This window comes from Pinus tabuliformis, chromosome 5_2 (assembly GCF_031772625.1).
Source record: "Pinus tabuliformis cultivar Carrire ecotype Pingquan chromosome 5_2, CPIR1, whole genome shotgun sequence".
Classification (NCBI taxonomy): domain Eukaryota; kingdom Viridiplantae; phylum Streptophyta; class Pinopsida; order Pinales; family Pinaceae; genus Pinus; species Pinus tabuliformis.
Genome location: NC_142306.1, coordinates 232,411,501 through 232,431,739, shown reverse-complemented (window position 1 = coordinate 232,431,739; position 20,239 = coordinate 232,411,501).

Genomic DNA, 20,239 nt, shown 5'->3' with positions numbered 1-20,239 from the left:
CTACCAAGGAAAATTCTCCTTCTTCAGGTGATCCTACTCTACTGCCACTAGGAGGAGTTACAAGGACCTTTAACCCTTCTAAATTACCTGGGTCGTCTCGAGGAGGGGATCCCCTAAGTCTACGGGATCTTCTCAACAATTCGGCCACAGAAACAACTTCAGGAGACTGGCCCGCAATTCGACGGGACCTTCTCGGTAATTCCGCCACAATTAAAGATTTTAACTACAACACACGAAAACAAAGTAAAAAATTTCAAATCAAACCACCTAAAGTCTTCTAAAGAACCAATCAAATTTGAAGCACACGCCTAAATAATCTAGAGCGTCAAACCACACACAAACAGTAGTCTTCCGGACCAAAAGCGCTAGTTGGTGATTAGGCCCAACCTCGCAGGATTCAGTACAGAAATAGTGGGTGGAACAGTTACCCCGGCAACCTGCTTAATGAATAGACTGGACCAAGTTCCTCCACTTTAACCGTCTCGAAGTGAAGCGAACCCCCCAGAAAATCCAAGTGAGTATAACCGACGTCTGCTCCAGGTACAGTGGGACCTTCCCTCCACCGTCACCTTGGGTAGAATCCTAGATATTATGGCCACTAAGGTTACCAATCACAACAATTACACCTGGGGGAACAGTCTAAACTCCGACAGCACGCAAGGGCAGAGTAGCAAGCTCCAATCCCCTTACCGGCTCCTTGACAACAATCCAAGGTTTACCGATAAGTGACCCCTGGCTCCTCGACAATGGTTAATCCGAGGTTTACCGTTTGTAATACGTACTGCCTGGCGTCGTTCCCAACGAGGGAGGAATGATCCCCTCACTGGTTCGGACACGAGCTCGTGTTTCTCCTTTAAGAGGAGCTTTCCCAGAATGTAACTGAAACAATTGGATTTGTTCTACTCAAGATAGACTATCTGTTTGGTTTTGTAGTCTTGGAGAGTTAAGTACTCACCTACTCCAAGACCCTAGCCTAAGCTATGTTGGTGCTTCAGAGCCCTAGAAAAATAAAGATTACTAGATTGATTTTAATTTAAGCGTTACTTTTAAGGTTGTTTCTTAAGTCAAAAGGTGATGGAAGTGAAACCAGTGGTGTGTTGACTCGACTCGAAACCACTACAAAATGCACCTAGAATGATTTATCCACTACTTTACTTTTTCGATGAATTGCTTAACTAAAAAGTTGAGAGAATGCAATCTTTATAAAAGCAACTTCTTAATTGAAGACAATCAAAGAAACAATTCGTTTTTCTTTTCCAAGCATAAAAACATAACTTCTCTTTACATGCACGAAAAAACTCTTTTCTTCTTTTGAAAACAAAAAGCTACTTGAAACAAGACTTTTTAAGAAGATGTTTTTGTATTTTTCTTTTAATAAAGCAAATAAATCTAATATAACCAAAAAATCAATCTTAACAACTCTTAAAATCTATGAAAATGCACTCATAAGCAAACTAAAGGCAAATTTACTCTAAGCAATCTTAACGAGGCCAAAACTAACAATGATTATTTCTAAGGTGTTTTACTTGATCACAATCAAATCAAGGACTAGCTTATTGCAGAATCAAAAACTAGCCAAAACAAAATTCTAATCTTTTTGTTCTTTTTGTAAAATGGAAATCAATACTTTATAAACAAGTAATTCGAAATTTGACCCAAAACAACTCAAATGGCAAGTTGCTCACAAAAGGAGACTTTACGACAGGCCCGACTTCTAAGAAGGTTGACTAACCAGAGAGATCTAAGGCTGGACAACTTTCTACTATCAAAGTCACTACAAAGCCTTTCCAAAAATCAAACCCTAGGTCTAAACTTCGTTGAAAACCACTAAAACACTCAAAGCTCACAAAACAAGTTTAGGTGAAAATTCTTGACAGGGTACTAAAGGATCTGGGCAGAAAACACTAAGGAAAAACAAAATCTAAAAGCAATTTAAAGCAAAAATGGAATTTTCTTAAGTTTTACAGGAAGACGCAGGCAACCCGTTGTCACAGGTGCGGCCCCGCTCTGTGCAGACGGCAACAGCGCGTCCAAAGACGCACTGTGCAGTACTAAGAGGGTGCGTCCTTCTGGGAAAATGAAGAAAAACCAAATCTAACTAAATCTAAAGCTAAGCCACCCAAATACTAATTCTCACAGTCAAAAACCAGAAAATAAAAATGATTTTCTCAAAGCAAAGTTCATATAAAGGAAAAGACTCTCTCATTAATGGATTCCCCAGCGGAGTCGCCAATTTGTCACACGGAATCTGTCAAGGGTGCGGACACGACTGACCTTCCTAGAAGTCTAAGACATTCTAATGACAAACAAGACAAAATGGAGTGATCTTTCTCTAAATACACCTTTTACAACATGAAAACTACAAGTGTTTAGGCTTACCTTATTCCAAAACGCTGTTGTTGAAGTCCGTTCTTGACGATCCGGATGAGCTCCTCCTTCAAGTCAATTCCTGCAACCACAAACAATCAAACAATTACCAAGCACTTGCATTTCATATAATAAAACATATATTCAACATGCAGACCAAGGAACACATGAAATAACTCATTAACACAAGCTATTGAGAAAAATAAACCAGTTTGTATTAATAACGAAACAAAGAAACTCTTACAACCTGGCCTTGGTGTTGTGCAAGTTCCTCCCAGGGTCCATCAAGGGTTTTCCTCTACTTTGACAAAGCTCACCCTCTCCCAAGTAGAATCAAGTGAAGACAATCTCTCCTCACAAAGGCTCTAATGGAAGACCTAAATCCTGCAGCATTTACCCAAAGAAAATGTATAGCTCCAACCTCTTCTCCTTCTGGCTCAATGCCTTTATTTATAGTGCTGTAAAGAGGTTATTCAGGTCCACTATCAATGGGATCATCCCCCTCTATGGGTGGGATAGCTCCCTTATTGATGGGATAATTTCCCCCTTAATAGAGATACATGAACCAACTGGAGGCGCATCCATTTCATCAAACCGACCTCTAGAATGTTCTAAAAGTAACCACAAGTAACTTTTTCAAGATAAAACTCGCGCATTTTGCCTTTTACAGAGGGACGCACCTGTCCCTTAACATACAGAGCGTCCATGGACGCAGATTTTGTGAACATGGTCAGCGTCCCCGCAGGTAAGGCTAGAGAGAACCTGCGACCCCAGAGATAAACATAGTTTTTACAAGACTTTCTCTCTTCTTTGAGTTTGAGATGGATAACAGAGGCATGAGACTTGCCTAAGAGGGTAGCATGACTGTTGATTTGAGCCATACTAACTGTAAGTAGTCAAGGTGACATTTTTTAGTGTAACAAGGGCTCCCCGATACAGTTCATTGTTGATAGCGAGAGTCAAAAGAACCTCATTTCGGCAGAGGTCGTAAAGCGGTTGGGCTTACGGACCACAGCACATCCACAACCATACACCATTGGGTGGCTGCACCAAGGACGAGATCTTCGTGTGAGCTAGCAGTGTCGCCTTCCATACAACATCAAGCCCTTCACGGATGAGGTATTATGTGACCTTGCTCCCCTTGAAGTTTGTGATGTATTACTAGGACAACCATACTTGTGGAAGCGACATGCTGTGTATGAATCAAGGCCCCGTGATGTTATTATTACATTGGGAAATAAGTTGTTCAGGATACCAGAGGTAGCACCACCTGCCGCCATCTCTTTGATTACTGCAAAACAATGCAGTAAGATCATTTCCAAAACCAGGAAATTTGTTTTCCTGATGATACGCCCTCAAGGAAAGAAGAAGACAGTGGCCGCAGTCTCCAGACGGGGTCCCTCTGCACGACAACTACAGATGGACAAGATTGTGGAGGAGTACGAGGACATCTTCAACTCCCCGGCAGGGGTTCCTCTGCACTGTCAAGTCAAGCACTCCATCGATCTGACCCCAGGTGCGCCGCTACCCAATGGACCAATTTATCGGCACTCCGTTCTGGAGAACAATGAAATCAAGAGGCAGATTCAGGAGCTCCTGCAGAAAGGTCACATCCGTCCGAGTTCATCGCCCTGTGGGAGCCCGATTGTGTTGGTACAGAAGAAGGATGGGATGTGGAGACTCTGTATTGACTATCGGGCGCTGAACAAGATCACTGTCCGTAATAGGTACCCGATCCCGCGGATTGATGACCTCCTAGACCAACTAAAGGGGGTGAAATATTTCAGCAAGATCGATTTGAAGTTAGGATATCACCAGGTACCAATCGAACCCTCTGATGTGTGGAAGACTGCCTTCAAATCCAAGGAGGGCCTCTTCGAATGGTTGGTCATGCCTTTCGGATTGACGAATGCTCCTGCAACCTTTATGAGGCTAATGGATGATATCTTGTGGCCATTCACCAACTCCTTTGTAGTAGTATACTTGGATGACATTTTGATCTTCAGCCAGAGTTGGGAAGAGCACCTCCACCACATCCGACAGGTTCTCCAAACACTGCGGCAACACAAGCTATGTGCCAATTTGGAGAAATGCACTTTTGGCAAGACCCAGGTTCAGTATCTGGGATACATCATTGATGAACAGGGGGTGCATGTCGATCCAGCCAAGATCCAAGTCATTCAAGATTGGCCCTCTCCAACCACTCTAACAGAGCTCTGCAACTTTCTAGGTCTTTCCAACTTCTACCGTAGGTTTGTGTTGGGGTTTTCTCATATTTCTTGGCCCTTGAGTCAGGTCACCAAGGGAGGGGCGAAAGCAAGATTCTTTTGGTCTGAATCTCAACAGAAGGCATTCATGAAGTTGAAGGATCGCCTCTGCACGACACCAGTGCTCGCGTTACCAGATTTACAACAACCATTTGAGGTCGAGACAGATGCCTCTGACTATGCTATTGGGGCAGTCGTTACTCAACATGGACATCCAGTGGCATATCACAGTGAAACACTTTCAGACATAGTCCAGAAGTACCCTACTTATGATAAAGAGATGTATTCCATTGTACAGGCCTGCCGACAATGGAAGCATTACATTTTGTGGAAGGAAACGGTCATCCACACAGACCACCGACCCCTGCAGTTCATACAGACCCAAGGGAAATTGCAGAATGATCGCCATCAGAAGTGGTCTACATACCTGCAACAGTTCCACTTGAATATCAAGTATAAGAAGGGCAGCACCAATAATGTTGCAGATTGCCTCAGTCGACCACCGATCATGGCGTTAACCACCGTGCTCAACTCTTGTGGGCACGAGACTTCTGATTGGCCACTTCTCTACAAAAGCGACCTAGAATTCGGCCACACATACCAGACACTCTTGGAGGGTCGGTGTGTTGCAGATTTTCACCTCCAGGATGCCCTATTATGCCACCTCGGTCACCTTTGTGTTCCTTCAAGCGAGCGTGCCAAATGATTTGGGAAGCACACTACAGTCGGGCTGCTGGGCATTTCGGGGTCGAGAAAACAGTGGCAGTACTGCAAAATTATTTCTATTGGCCGAATCTTCGACAGGATGTTGGGAAGTACATCAGATCATGTACTGCCTGTGCCATTGCCAAACCAACCATTAAGAAGCATGGCCTCTATACCCCGATGCCTACCCCTGGTCGACCTTGGGAATCCATCTCCATGGATTACATGTCAGGCCTTCCTTCCACTAAGCATGGAAATGACTGTGTTTTTGTGGTCGTCGACGGGTTCTCGAAGATGGCCATTATGGTGGCCTGCAAGAAGAATATCACAACAGAAGCCACTGCTAAACTCTTCTTTGAACGAGTGTGGGTGCACTTTGGGATCCCACAGTCTATCATCTCAGATCGGGACAGTCGGTTTCTTAGCACATTTTGGTCCAGTCTCTGGTCAATGCTGGACACCAAACTCACGAAGTCCACAGCCTTCCATCCTCAAACTGATGGCTAGACAGAGGTTGTCAATAGGATGATTGTGCACATTCTGCGCATGTATAACTCAAAGCATCCACGCACATGGGACGAGAGCCTCCCCTATGTTCAACACAGCTACAACCGAGCTCTTCATAGCTTCATTGGCCATAGCCCTTTTCAGGTGGGTTTGGGATTCCAACCACTATGCCCCATTGATGTGGCCATGCCACTTGCAGCTACTCACATGAATTCATCTCATGTCCAGTCCGAAACGGATAAGGCCACCAGCTTCATTGAGCGCATCCAACATATTCGCCAGCAGGTCCATGACATTCTTGAGAAATCAAATGCCAAGTACAAGCAGCGACATGATCAACATCGGGTGCCACACAAGTTTCAGGTGGGTGACAAAGTCTAGTTGCATTTGCAAAAGGAACGCCTTACTGGAGCCTATCGGAAATTGAGACCACTCCGATATGGTCCTTACACCATTACTAAGGCTATGGAAGACAATGCATTTGAGCTCAGCATTCCCCCATTCCTTGGCCTGCACCCAGTGTTCAATGTGGACCGCCTTTGGCCATACTTTCCACCATTGCTAGACACATCCGAAATTGCAGAATAGCTCAAACCCACATAATTAAATCCAGATTGCATGGAACAAGCTGCAACTAATCGGATCATGGACACACAGATCAAGAACACTCGCCAACAGAATATACAACTGTATCGAGTTGTCAAAGCAGGCCAACTCCTTCAGCAGGGCAAGTGGCTCATAAGGGAACAAGTTCAGCAAAAGTTTCCTCATCTCATGGAGGAGCTCAACGCAATGGGGACCATTGCTTCCTAAGGGGGGAGGAATGATCCAGGTGGATATTGGTGGCCACCTGCCAAGTCCACCTGGACCCCCACCATTGTCTTTCTCAGTATTTTCAGTTTCCTTAATTGTAGCACAACTTACTATTTTTAGCAGTTTTTCGGGTCCTGAACTTCCGGATCCGTTTTGAGGCCCTAAACGACGTTTTTTGGGGAATCCGAGGGCAACATGGGTCCATTCCATGGACCCATGTTGCCCATTCCAACAATGATAGTACTCGGATAGATCTTTCTAACGAGCTATTGTATGCGTCAAACGGAGATCATATGCCAAAGTTACGACCTCGGGAAGTTGATGTACCAATTTACCCCAAACGGGGCCCACAGTTTGGCGTTTCATCTCCTAGGGTTAGGTTTTGGAATGTTAAGGGTTTTCCATTGTTTCTTAACAATAAATAGGCCTTCGAGCCTCATTGTAACTCAGTTCAGAGGCATGTAGCCATCACATCTCTTCTCAGAGATAAGCTACCATCGCCCTAGCTGGTATATTTTCATTTCTGGTTGTAAGCATATTTCAGTGTTTTCCATTAATGAAATGAAGTATTATTTCCGCTGCATCTTTGTGTATATGGTTATCTCTGTAATTTGTTGCGTTGCTGTTTAAATCCGGATCAATAGGCCTCTTGTGGCGTGAAGGTTCCTCTCATTTCATAACCCCATCTGATTATATCCTTCTTGTCAGAGTAGCGTATTTTCCTATTTGAGAGCTCTGTTTCCATATTATCTTTGATGAGCTACGTGCCTTTCCTGATGATGTGGTCCATGCTTATCTCTTGACTATATCCTTGGGTGTGAGTGGGCCTCCAGTGTTGAGTTACCTTGATTATCAGTTGCTCTACCCAATCCTGTAGTTGGTCAGTTGTGTTCAAATCCTTTAATTTGGGTATTTGCTGCCAAGAATCTTCCCAGAAACTCATATTGTCACCATTCCTCATTTCCCAGAAGCTATGCTGTTAAATTAGATCCTTATGCTATTTAGATGCATTCTAGATTAGGGAACCTAGGCCAACTTCTGTGAGCTGAATTAAATCATCTACTGGTATGTTATTGGCATATTTTGTTGTCCAAAGAATAGCCCAGGGAGTATGCAGATCCGAGATCCATTTCCACCAGATGCGTGCTCCCATGACTGCGTTACTGTGTTGAGGATCACGTAGCCCAGTACCTCTAGAATTTTTTGGTAGGCAAACTGTATCCCATTTTACCAATGCCCATTTTTTCTTTTGTTTCGTGATTCCCCACATAAAGGATCTTTGAAGATGTTTGATTTCCTTGAGAACCCACTTGGGCGCTGCCAAAACTGAAAAGAGATAAAGTGACATGGATTGCAACACTGCTTTAATTAGGACTAGATGGCTCGCCATGTTGAGAGCTCTGAAGGTCCAAGAAGAGAGATGGGCTTCCAATTTTTCCAGGAGCATATGCCAAGATGAGTGCTTTAAAGCAGTGTCTGTCATAGGAGTACCCAGGTATTTGGAGGGGAGAGTAGCTATCGAGAAACACAAGATTCTAGCAATTGAGGATTGGGTTATAGTAGGGGTATGAAAGAAAAAGATTTTGGATTTAGCTTTGTTAATGCAAGCTCCAGCGGCATCCGAAAAATCAGTTAAAATGGATTTTAATTTGAGGGCTTCCTGGGCCGAGGGAGGCCAAACAACATGTTGTCATCCACAAATTGTTGGTGGGTGAAGGCAGGGTTGTTGGGAAAGGAGAGGCATCTCAATTAATGGGAATTAAGGGCTTATTTTATGTATCATCCAAGACCCTCCGCCATAATGACAAACAGAAACGGGGAGAGGGGATATCCTTGTCGGATGCCTCTTGAGGGGTGAAAGGGGGTGGAAGGGATCCCATTGACCAGAATTGAGAAGAAGGTAGATGTTATAAGACTCATTACCCATCTGACCCAAGGGGGGTTGAAACCAAAGACGATTAACATTTTTTGAATATACTTCCAGCTTAAACTATCAAAATCTTTAGAGAGATCGGTTTTTAGGAGCATACCTGCTCTTTTGAACTACTTTAAAGAGTGAATGATCTCGTGAGTGAGTATAATTCCATCCGTGGTTTGCCTTCTTTCCACATATCCTGATTTCTCTAGTGATATAAGTACTGCAAGTAGGGGTTTTAGTCATGAAGCAATAACTTTGGATATGATTTTATATATGACATTACATAGAGCAATAGGCCTGGAATTTGTCTGAAGTCTGACAATGTTCTTCCTTGGGAATAAGGGCAATGAAGGTTGCATTCAAAGAGGGAAACATCCATATATTAGTCCTGGATTCCTCACCGACTTTCCATACCTCCTCCTTGATGAGATCCCAGAAGTTGTGGAAGAAATCGGATGTGAAGCCATCTGGGCCAGGCACTTTTCCTACTTTGAGTTGTTGCATGGCTATCTCCACTTCCTGTAAAGATATAGGTCTGAGAAGGATTTGATTGTGTTCCTCTGTTATGATCTTAGGGACATTCTTGGTAATTTTTTCTATAGTTGGCAGCCGATCTATCTGAGGTTCTTGGTGCACCTTCTGAAAATGAGTGAGGAGTTCTTGTTCTACATCCTCATGTTTTTCCAACCATTCCCCTTGCCGATTCTGGATGTGAGTAATGTTGTTATGCATTCTTCTCTAGATAGTAGTGCGATGAAAGAACTTTGTGTTTCATTTGCCCCCTTTAAGCCATTTGACTCTTGACTTTTGCTTCCAAAGTATTTCTTCTTGCTTTGTTCTTTCTGAAATTTGCGTATGTAGGTGGGTTTCCTGTTCTACTAGAGCTTCAGATCTTCCTTCAGCAATGATTCTCTATTGTAATTTTTTCATTTCTTAATCAAGAGCATTTTTTTCTTGGAAAGTATTGCCAAAGGTAAATTGATTCCATTGTTTGATGTTATTCTCGAGATTTTTCAGTTTTTGTTGGAGTTGATACATTTTTGTGCCTTTCGGAGGTTTGAAATTTTTCCAAACTGCATTAATCAGGTTGTGAAAGTCTGGATGTGTCAACCAGAAAGCTTCGAAGCGAAAGGGCCTGCATGTATTATTTCCCGGTCTTTTCCATTGAAGCGTGATAGGCCAGTGATCTGAGCCTGAGAATGGTAAGATTGAAGCCGAGAAGTCTCCTCCAAGATGGATTGCATTGTCGGAAAGCAGGAATCGATCCAATTGAGAGGCAATTTGATGTGCACCTGCTCGTTTGTTATTCCATGTGAAGATTCCATTGTTGAATGACATATGTATGAAATAGTTGTCTTGGATGATGTTTTTGAAGTGAGTGCTTTCATTGTCTAGCTTGGCCCTTCCCCCTCCTTTTTCCTCCAATTTTGTTATCATATTAAATTCTCCTCCTGTAATCCAAAGTGGATGAGTTCTTTCAGAGTTGATCAAAGCTAAAGTATTGAGTATGTCTACCTTGTTTATTGCTTCCTAGGGGAAGTAGACATTGGTTATGTGTCCATGAAATTTTTTCCCTATAATATGGAAGGTTGCTCGAATAAAGTGTTTACTAGCATGAATGTAGTAAGTGTGATAGCTCGTTCATCCTAGACTAATGCTAGTCCTCATGATACTCTTGTGGCATCCACTGCAACCGCTTTGTTGTCTGGCCATGCTTTGGCAAGGGTCTGATCCAGTGTTGTAGAGTTACATTTGATTTCCTATAAGAAGAAGACTTGAGGTTTCTCCTGTTGAAACATGTTTTTTATCAGTCTATATTTCCCTAGGCTGTTGAGCCCTCTAATGTTCCATGAAATGAGCTCCATGATGCACAGTTGGATAGGGGATTGTAATACTTTGTAAGCTCGAAATATCTTCTAGATTCCAATAGCATCTCCCCAATGCGGATGGTTCTTTGATGATCTATTTTCCTTCCTCTTTTTTAATTATCTTTAAAGATGTTTTTTCCATCCCATTGACTCCCAGTCTGGATGCCTAGCGATCTTTGCTGCTATAATCTGGAAAGAATGACTTCTAAGCTTTCTGGCTACCTTTCTGGGATCTTGCCATATTCCTTTTTCTTGCAAGCTTGTTCTAGTCCTAGCATGTCCAGATCTCCAATGTCGAAGCTCTTTGGCTCCTCTTCCATGTGTTTGGCTTCTTCTCGCTCCACCTCTGTGTCCTCTACAGTCATGGTTTCCTGTTGCACGCTATCCACATCTATTCCTTAAGCATTCCATTTTGGGGATTTACTGGAAGGGGCAGATTTGAGATCTGTGGATTGCACAGATTTTTGGGCCTTATTAGAGCTTGAGGGAGTGGCTTGTGGAGTCATCTTAGGGATTTCTTCAGAATGGTCTGGATTTTCAAGGTTATTAAGTTCTGGATGAATCAGGATTTCAAAGCTATTGCTGGTTGATGGCATGGAGGCATTGGTAACAGGTTTTTTAACAAATGTAGAGGGTTTTTTGTGGTTCCTTTTGCAGTTGGATACTTTGGTAAACCCATCCGAGTCAGGTTTGTCCACTGTGGGAGAGGTCGAGGTTTTCAGATTTGAAGGACAATCACGGAATAAATGGCCAAGGGTGTGGAATTTTTTGCAACGGAAAAGGACATGCTCATAATCTATTGACTGTATCCATTTGTAATCATCATGATATAGGCTTACCGTGTCTAGGAGAGCTTTGTTGAGGTCCATATAGACACATATTCGCACATAGGAGGTGTATCGCTTGAGTTTCATCTCTTCTGCAATTTTGATGTATTCCCCTAATTCATTCACAATATCTTGTAGTGCGTCTTCATCCCAGTATTCCAAAGGGAGGGAGTAAAGGCGGATCCATAATAGTGCCCAGCTGAAATATTCTTTGCTCGGATTGAAACACTCAATCCAGTCTCTCAGATATAGTCCTGATACATTGAAAAAGTATGGTCCGCCATCAAGAACCCTATTTCGGTCCTCTAAACAATTGAAGATTGTAGTAAAGAAACCCTTAGGCCCTAACTGCAGAGTAATGTGCCCTTTTGGTTTCCATTTGGTAGCTATCCAGCCATGCAATGCCTTCTCTGTGGGCCAAAAGCCTATGAACTTTCCAATCAATGTGTGATCCTTCATGTACTGGATTTGAGTGTTAATCTAGTGACTTGGGAGCTCAATCTTAGGTCTTTTAGCTACTACAGGCTTGCAGGTTGCCGATTTCACTTTGGGCTCTTCATTCCTATTGGTATTCTCTGGCAAGGTTTCAGGCTCTAATCCTATATCTTCCCGATGTTCCCACTTGACATCTTCTGTGTGTTGCAGAATGTTTTCCGCGTCAGAGGGGAGAGGCGCCATATCCTCCCACTGAGCGGGTTCCATTACTGGCGAAATATTCCTTGTCGTGTAGTGGTTGTCTTATTGCTGGAGAGTAATGGCAGATTGATGATGTCTATGCAGGTCTTCCATTTCCAGGTCTGTAAAAAATCCTAATTGCTCATTGCACCCCTAGTTCGGTGAATCTTCATTTTCCAATAAAATTCGTATATATTTGTATTTACTTGTTATTATTTTTTAAAGTTTTTTTTGCTCAATGTTTATGTTTTTGTTTTGTTATGTTTTTTAATTTTATATCTAAGACTTTTGTGATCCATAATGTTGATATCAATCTTTCGGATTAATCACATCGTTAGGATTGGGTCGACACTTCGAACCAACTAATGTGGTTCATCCTCAAGACAAGGTGAGAAATCAATAGATCTAAGGGAATAAATAGTAAGGATGCATCACTTCCCAGAGTTAGCTGTTGAAAATCCATTAGGTAATTTGTTAAATTATTTAAGAATTTAATTAGAAATTAGCTATTATGTAATAAATAAATATTTCATTTCGATATTATGAATTGATAATATTAAATTTGGTTAGAACTAGCTGTTATGTAATAAATAAATATTTCATTTCGATATTAATAATTAATATTAAATTTTGTAATAATACTATCTAGAAAATATTATAATACTGTCTGGAAATAATTAATTTTTTTAATATAGTTTGTTAGAGTTTGACTCATTAAATTGTTTAGTATTAGAAACTAGTTCTTATGAAGTAATCAAATATTTTATTTCGAAATCATAAGTTAAATGTTGAATAGTTATATTATCTATAAATAATTAATTTAAATAATATAATTTGTTAGGGTCCGACTTATTCGAGATAAATTGGGTTAAATACTAACTGATAGGAATAAAATTTTAATTCACTTATAGTTTAATATTATTAATTTCTCTAATAATAACATAAAATGAATATAATTTGTTAGAGGAAAGCTACAGATATTAAATCCTAAATATTGATGGTATTGTTATTCTTATTATTATTATGGAGATTATAATATTAAATTATTATTTTAATATTTCTATAATAAAAAATAATAATATTAGATTACTATTTTAATATTTATAATAAAATAAAAAGAATATAATTTGTTGGAGGAAAACTAATCTCTTTAAGAAAGGAGGATGGCTGAGATAATTATTAAAAGCCAGGATAAGTTTAGATCAAAAATATATTTTGATTACAAACAAAGAAATTAAAGAAAATTAATTCAGAACAAAGAGGGGGAAAGCCCGAAGGCTAGAAGGGAAATCCAGAAAGAAAGAAAAAGGGAAAGGAGAGGGAAAGGAGGAAGAGTTAAGAGGAGAGAGCTGGAATCTAGCTTTTACTTAATTTCCAGCCATCATCCCTTATTAAGGTTTTTGGCATGCCACTCTATTTCAATCGCTTCCTCGAGTTTCCGGTGGTGGAAATGATCAACCCTAGCAACGAATTTGGATTCTTCAATGCAGACATGTTGTTTTGATTTCTCAGCACTTTCGGCAAGGGTTGATGTGTGAGAGCGATTGTGTCTAACGTCAACTACATGTTCACTAATTCTCTACTTAATAGACCTACCTGTCTCTCCAATGTAGGGGATACCACAAGAGCAGTGAATAAGGTAGACGCCTTTCATGTCTTTAGGGTCAATAGGGTCCTTGACGGATCTAAGGGGATTTTTAATGGCTTGGAGAGGTTTGAAAGAAGAAGAGACATTCATCTTTTTAAGAATATGGGCAATCCTATTCGTGGTCCCTTAGATATACAGGAGATGAACCTTCGACATAGGATCAACATGAGCGGGTTTTAATTTGGTTATGTTTTAATATATATTTTTATTTACTTGTTTTTATTTTTTTTATTCTTTGTGTTTTCTTTAGTGTTTTAGTTTTTATTTTTCTCAGTGTTTAACTTTTTTTCAGGCCATGTTTTTTATTTTATTTTTTATGTTTTATTAAACATTTTTATTTACTTATTATTTTTTCAACTTTTTGTGTTTTTTTCAATGTTTTAATATTTGTTTTTTTTGTATTTTTCATTTTAATTTATTTATTATTTTCTTTTATTTCATTTTATTTTGTAGGTCCATGTCGATCCTCAACTAGCAACTCAATCCCATTATGTGTCAATTTGATAGTTGATTTTAAAGTTTTCGTTATAATGGATCGAGTGAGTCTCCACAATGTCTCAATTTCATGGTTGGTCTTTAAGTTTTCATTACAATAGATCATGTTCTCCTCCACTACATGTCAATTTGATGATTGATTTTTAAATTTTTGTTGCAATAGGTCAAGTTGTCTTAGGCTAAGATTTTAAAACTGTTATACTTTTAGCATTCAAAAAATAAATTACTCTTGGCATAATGACTCATTCATTCAAGTGTTCATTTTTAAAGTTTTTTTAGTCATTAAATTTTTATATAATCCCATTGTTGAAATATGTTGAAAACTTAAGGCTTCCCATAGTCATGATCAATTATTTTAATTCCATGGTTGTCAAATTGTCAAAATTTTAAAGTTTTTTTGAGTCATGATATTTTATCTTTAATGTTATGGTTGAAAACAATTATAAATATTTTATCTTTAACACCATGGATGAAAATTGTTGGAATTTAAGGCTTTTTAGAGACTTGATATTTTATCTTTAATGTCATGCCTAAAAATCATTGGAATTTTAAGCTTTTTCGGAGCCATGATATTTTATCCTTAACACCATTGCTAAAAAATGTTGAAAATTAACCTAAAAAAAAAGATGTTATTCCAACATCAACACTTTTTGTTTTCAGGGTGTTTTTTGAACAAAAAAATTGTTTTTATTGGCTTTTACTATCATTTTTAAAAAATGTTGAAAATTTACTCCGAAAATAAATAAAAGTTATTCTAGCATCAACACTTTTCATTTTCAGGTTGTTTTTCATGTTTTTTTGAGGTTTTTTTGGCTAGAGTTCTTGTTTTAAGTTTACAATTCCCATTTCAAGGTTTACATTGTTCAATCTTTTGAAGTTGCATCCCAGGATCCCAGTGCCATCACCAAGACACCAATTCAAGGATCCAAGTGTCATTTCCAAGACGCTAATTCAAGGATCTAAGACACTAACAAGGAATAAGGTGTCATCAAGGAAACTAGCACTATAGGTACCTTTAGGCTACAACCCTTGTATTAATCCAATAGGATATAGATACAATCTAGGCCTCCATGCCAAGAAAACAACCCTCACAGAGATCTAGGTATAATCAAGGTGAACACTAAAACAAAGCTCCATATCGAGACTAAGATCCCTTCTCACACCAAGATCCAGACATCATCAAGGAAAACCCATTACATGAGATCTCAATACTAACCAGGTCAATATTTCCTCCCAAGTACCATCATATAGGAACACAGTCTAAGGTACTCATCTCTACCTCTCAACCAAATCAATCGAAGCATGCTTACCAAATATTTAAAAAATTCTCAGGGAGAGATCAACACATCAACTACTTGTTCATTCATCAGAATATATTGTAGCTTCATGACGCCAACCAGTACTAGTAATTATGATCAATATTCTATCATAAATACAAGGTCCTCAAGCATTCTAATGTTGCTTATATCATCACAATATCTATTCAAGTCTCCACATAAGTTTCATTTTCCAACTTTTCAAGCAACACCCAAGTCATGTTGGAAATAATACTGAGAGGGGGGGGGGGGGGGGTGAATCAGTATTATCAAATCAATATAACTTTTTTCATTTCCATATTCAGATTCATATATGCTACTTCAGTTAAGGAAAATCGTGTGTGTACACAACTGTCTTTAATGCAACAAGTGTATATCCAGTAAACTTATGATTCAGTTAGTTGATCCTTAATTAGTGCATCAGAAAATTATTAACCATATGAACAGTAAACAGGAGCAGTAAAACCGAACAGATCATCACACATGAACACCGAGATGTAAGGTGGAAACACAATGTGGGTGAAAACCACCTACTGCAATTCGTCTCTATCTTCTTTTAATGCGAAACTTCTTTTTACAATGTTTCTGTGTTGGTGCAGTCTTGTACCAGTATGCAGGCTACTACTTGCAGAAGGCTACAACCTTCTCTCATTATCCAGCTTCTCCTGGAAGGGAGCTACAAACCCCTTAGCTCTTGTACTAGCTGAGGTACTAGTACATAGGTGCTGACCTACAGAAGGCTACAACCTTCTCTTTTCTTCCAGGGACCACGTTTCATAAATTTTCAGAATGGATACTCATGGAACACAACATCATAATCTGAAGGCCACATTTCATCCAATTTTCATACTGGACACAATAATATCATTGAAGCACAAAAACAACCACCAATTGCATCATCAATCTCTGAATCACCCAATACTGAATCACTGAACCCTGTCAACAAAATGCAGTCACCAGAACACAGTGCAGAACACAGAACTTTGCAACAATGTCTAGAGCCAACTGTATCATCAAAATCATGCACAAGAGTGTATACGCAACTTCACCAAAGCAAACCAACGTATATCTCATCAATTACTTTCTTATAACTTCGTTGCACTTCCTAACTTCAGACATACCCAAATCATTATATATACAAGGATAATATGTATGTTAGCAACCAAAACTAGTCCATCAGATCACATAAAGATGAGTCATTATGATCCTGATCCATTATAGATCTCATCCATCAACACTGAAGCAAATCTCAATCAATCAATCTAAACATTGTTACCAAAATGCAGTCACCATAACATAAAGCAACACCCAGAACTCTGCATCAACAACCAGAACCAATTGTAATTTCAAACATCATAGTTCACAAGGTATACGCTACTTATATGTGTCGAACCTACATGTATACACGCTTTCATCGAAGGGAACCTGCGTACAGATATGAAAATAATTACTTATACCTTCACTGTAGTTTTCAACTTTAGATATACCCAGAACATAAGATATAAATGATAAGACATGCGTCAGTATTCAGATCTGAACTATTCACAAACATAGCATATAATGATAATGCATTTTAGTCTTCATGATCCTGGTCCATCAACCTTCATCTACCACATCGGTGCTTCCTTGACTCAGGACAAGCAAAGCATCACAAACCCATAATCAACAAGCTAGATCTCACACTTCATCAGATATTCATCACTTGCACACTTGCACCTTGGCCTAATGATCTTCTTCTCCTTATATAGGTTTAGGCCTCTCTTAATACCATGGTCCAAAACCATGTAGGACTAATAACTTGGACCAATTACCATGGACCCAAAACTTAGTTTTCCGACATGTACGCACCTTTATTTTCGTGAAAGTGTGTGTGTGTATGATAAACGCGCCTTTGTATATAGTGAACCTATGTGTATAGACTACTTGTTATATAGCGAACCTGCGTATATACATGACTTGGTATATAGTGAACCTGCGTATATACTTCTCTTCCTTCATTCTTTGTTGTCTGAACATCAATTCTTTGCTACTAACCTGCTGCACTATGATCTGTCATTTGTGTGAGTTGCCATCAAGGACAACACTTGTATCATATCTATATCATAATTCCAATAATCTCCCCCTTTGGACTTGATGGCAACAACCACACCAAGTCACTCTCCCCCTTTGACATCAAGGGCAAAGGGCGAACCAAGATATTCTGTCCCTTTGATGTTCATTATGCTGTCCATACTCCCCCTGAGTAGATGCTGAAGTCTCTACATGCTGAGATGTACCAAGTTGTTCATGCTCCCCCTAAGCACATGTTGAGTTCTCTTATCAAACTCCCCCTTTGTACATGCCAAGATGTACCAATCCGTCCATGCTTCCCCTGTGCACATGCCGAGTCTGCAAGAATAATTTTTCAATAGAATGACATGACTCTACAACTCAACTAAGTGAGTATGACCTTCCTATCACCAATTACTCATACATACATCAATCTCCCAACCAAGTGGGGATATACCAATATTGACTCATTCACCCAACAAAGTGGGGAAACACGATAGGTCGTTACATGACGTTGATAATAAGAGAAATACATGACATAGATTCCAAATATCTAAGACAAGACTATGATAGTCATCAGCAACTATCATACACAATGTATGATCTTCTCCATAAGCATCCAGACCAGCAACCTGTATATGTCCATTAGTGTAGATATCATCAACCTGTAACAAGGTATGTTTACATATTGATATCAACTCATCCTTTTGAACATCATCTTAGCCTTCCATGAACGAATTTTGAAAGATCATTCACAATATATCATATGTGAAAAACACCATAGTCATCATATTATCATGAAGATCTGTATTATCTTTTATACTATCCATGTATCATCACTCGGGAACATCCCTCATCTAATCAACATATGTGAGTATCAACCTATCATAACATAGGTAAGAACTCATGTCTTCAAATAGTTATGTATTTATGTGACCTGCAATAACTCCATTATAATGCAACTTTGAGTAATCAATATAGCACTATGTATCTAGCAAACCTTGAGCTCAAGCAACAATTCTCAACCATGTGTGAGCCAAGAATTATAGGAGTCCTATATCATAACTGTATTATATGACCACAGCAGCATATGAGTGACTCATCATCAAGTAATGAAGTTGTGTATTCAAGCTTTGTACTTCTCCTTATCCTTATGAAGATCACCATGTAAGCAACATATATGCATCATCAGAGAATCATCCACAAATCTGATTTGAACACCAACTATGCAACCCCAAGAATTATATGAGATTTTGTCATGGGAAACTGATAACCATATCATCGCAACATGTATCTTTTACCCATATAAGCATCATCACCAAGAACTTCTAACCATAGTGCCAACAATGCATTATTCAAAGCATATGCACCCCCTAAACCTGTGTCATCATTTCACTGGCAGATCTGATCATTCATATATCATCAAGAAGTATCCAGGCATTTCCACATAACATCAGCAGATTGTAACCATTATCAAACATAGCAAATAATAGACTGAATCATATCAGACCCTTTTTCCTCAGCCTATCCCACTTCTTTTCTTCAAACTAACATATACATGACTGTGCAGTGACTAACTCACGTATATACGTAGCTTATCTTCATGAAACTTGCATATGAGATTTAGAACACTGAAGTTTTACAATTTGAGCTACCTCTGAATCTATTATGTCTGAGCATTGTGCTGTGCCACATCTTTCTGACTGTACTTCCTTCTTCTTCCATATCTTCAAGTATGATGATGTTTTCTCCTTTTGGTATGATGCCCGTACTTTTTTCCTGCATTCCTTTGCTATATGTCCAAGCTTGTTACATGCATAACATCTTACATGTTTCATATTCCTTCTGTAGCAATCAACAACTTTGTGACCAAACATATTGCAAGAAAAACAATATCCCTTAAAGTACCTGGAACATGATGATATTTCTTTGTGATGGTCTTCAACCATTCTACTTCTACATCTTGCTGCAACATGTCCAAGATTATGACATACATAACATTCAACATTATTCTTCAGAGGAGTAAAAGATTTTCTTTGAAGAATTTCTTTCCTTGGTTGCTGACGGGATTGACCTCTCATCTCCTTGTTGAGCATTTCAGATTGTGCATTAGCGTTCCTTGTCTTATTTTGTGAACTAGATTCACCTTCAACAGATTCATGAAAGCCAAGACCAGTTTTGATAGCAAGAGACCTTTGACTACTAAGAATATCGTCCAAGATCTTAGTACTATCTTGAAATCGTAAGAGCTTATCCTTTTCTTCTAATTTATCTTTTATCCTGATGTTGCTCGTCCTTTTCAAGATACTGCTTCTTCATGATTCCTTCAGCTTTTCTTCCTTCTTCCAACTGATGTCTTAATTCAAGAACTTCATTTTCTTATTTCTCAAGAGCTTGGAGTAGTTCTTTGTTATGTTTATTTGATTCTTCAAGATCTTCTTTTAGCGAGAGGATCTTAGCTTCAAGACTTTCATAGTAACTAGATCTATCTCTGAGTTTCTAGATTGTTGTGCTCCTTTCATTTACTTCATTTCTTAGTGATGTCACTTCATGCTACAACTTTTGACATTGATCTTCCTTTTCCTTGAATAACTTTCTTACCTTGTTTCCTTCCTCTAGTTGAGCTTTTATTTTGGTAACTTCTTCTTTGAAAGCACATTCCCTTTTGTTCAATAGATCTTGTTGATCTCTAATTTTGTCTATAAGCCTTCTAAATTCTTCCTCTATTTGATATCTTTCTTGCTCACCCATAAGAGCAAATTCAGTTCTTTCGCTATCACTTTC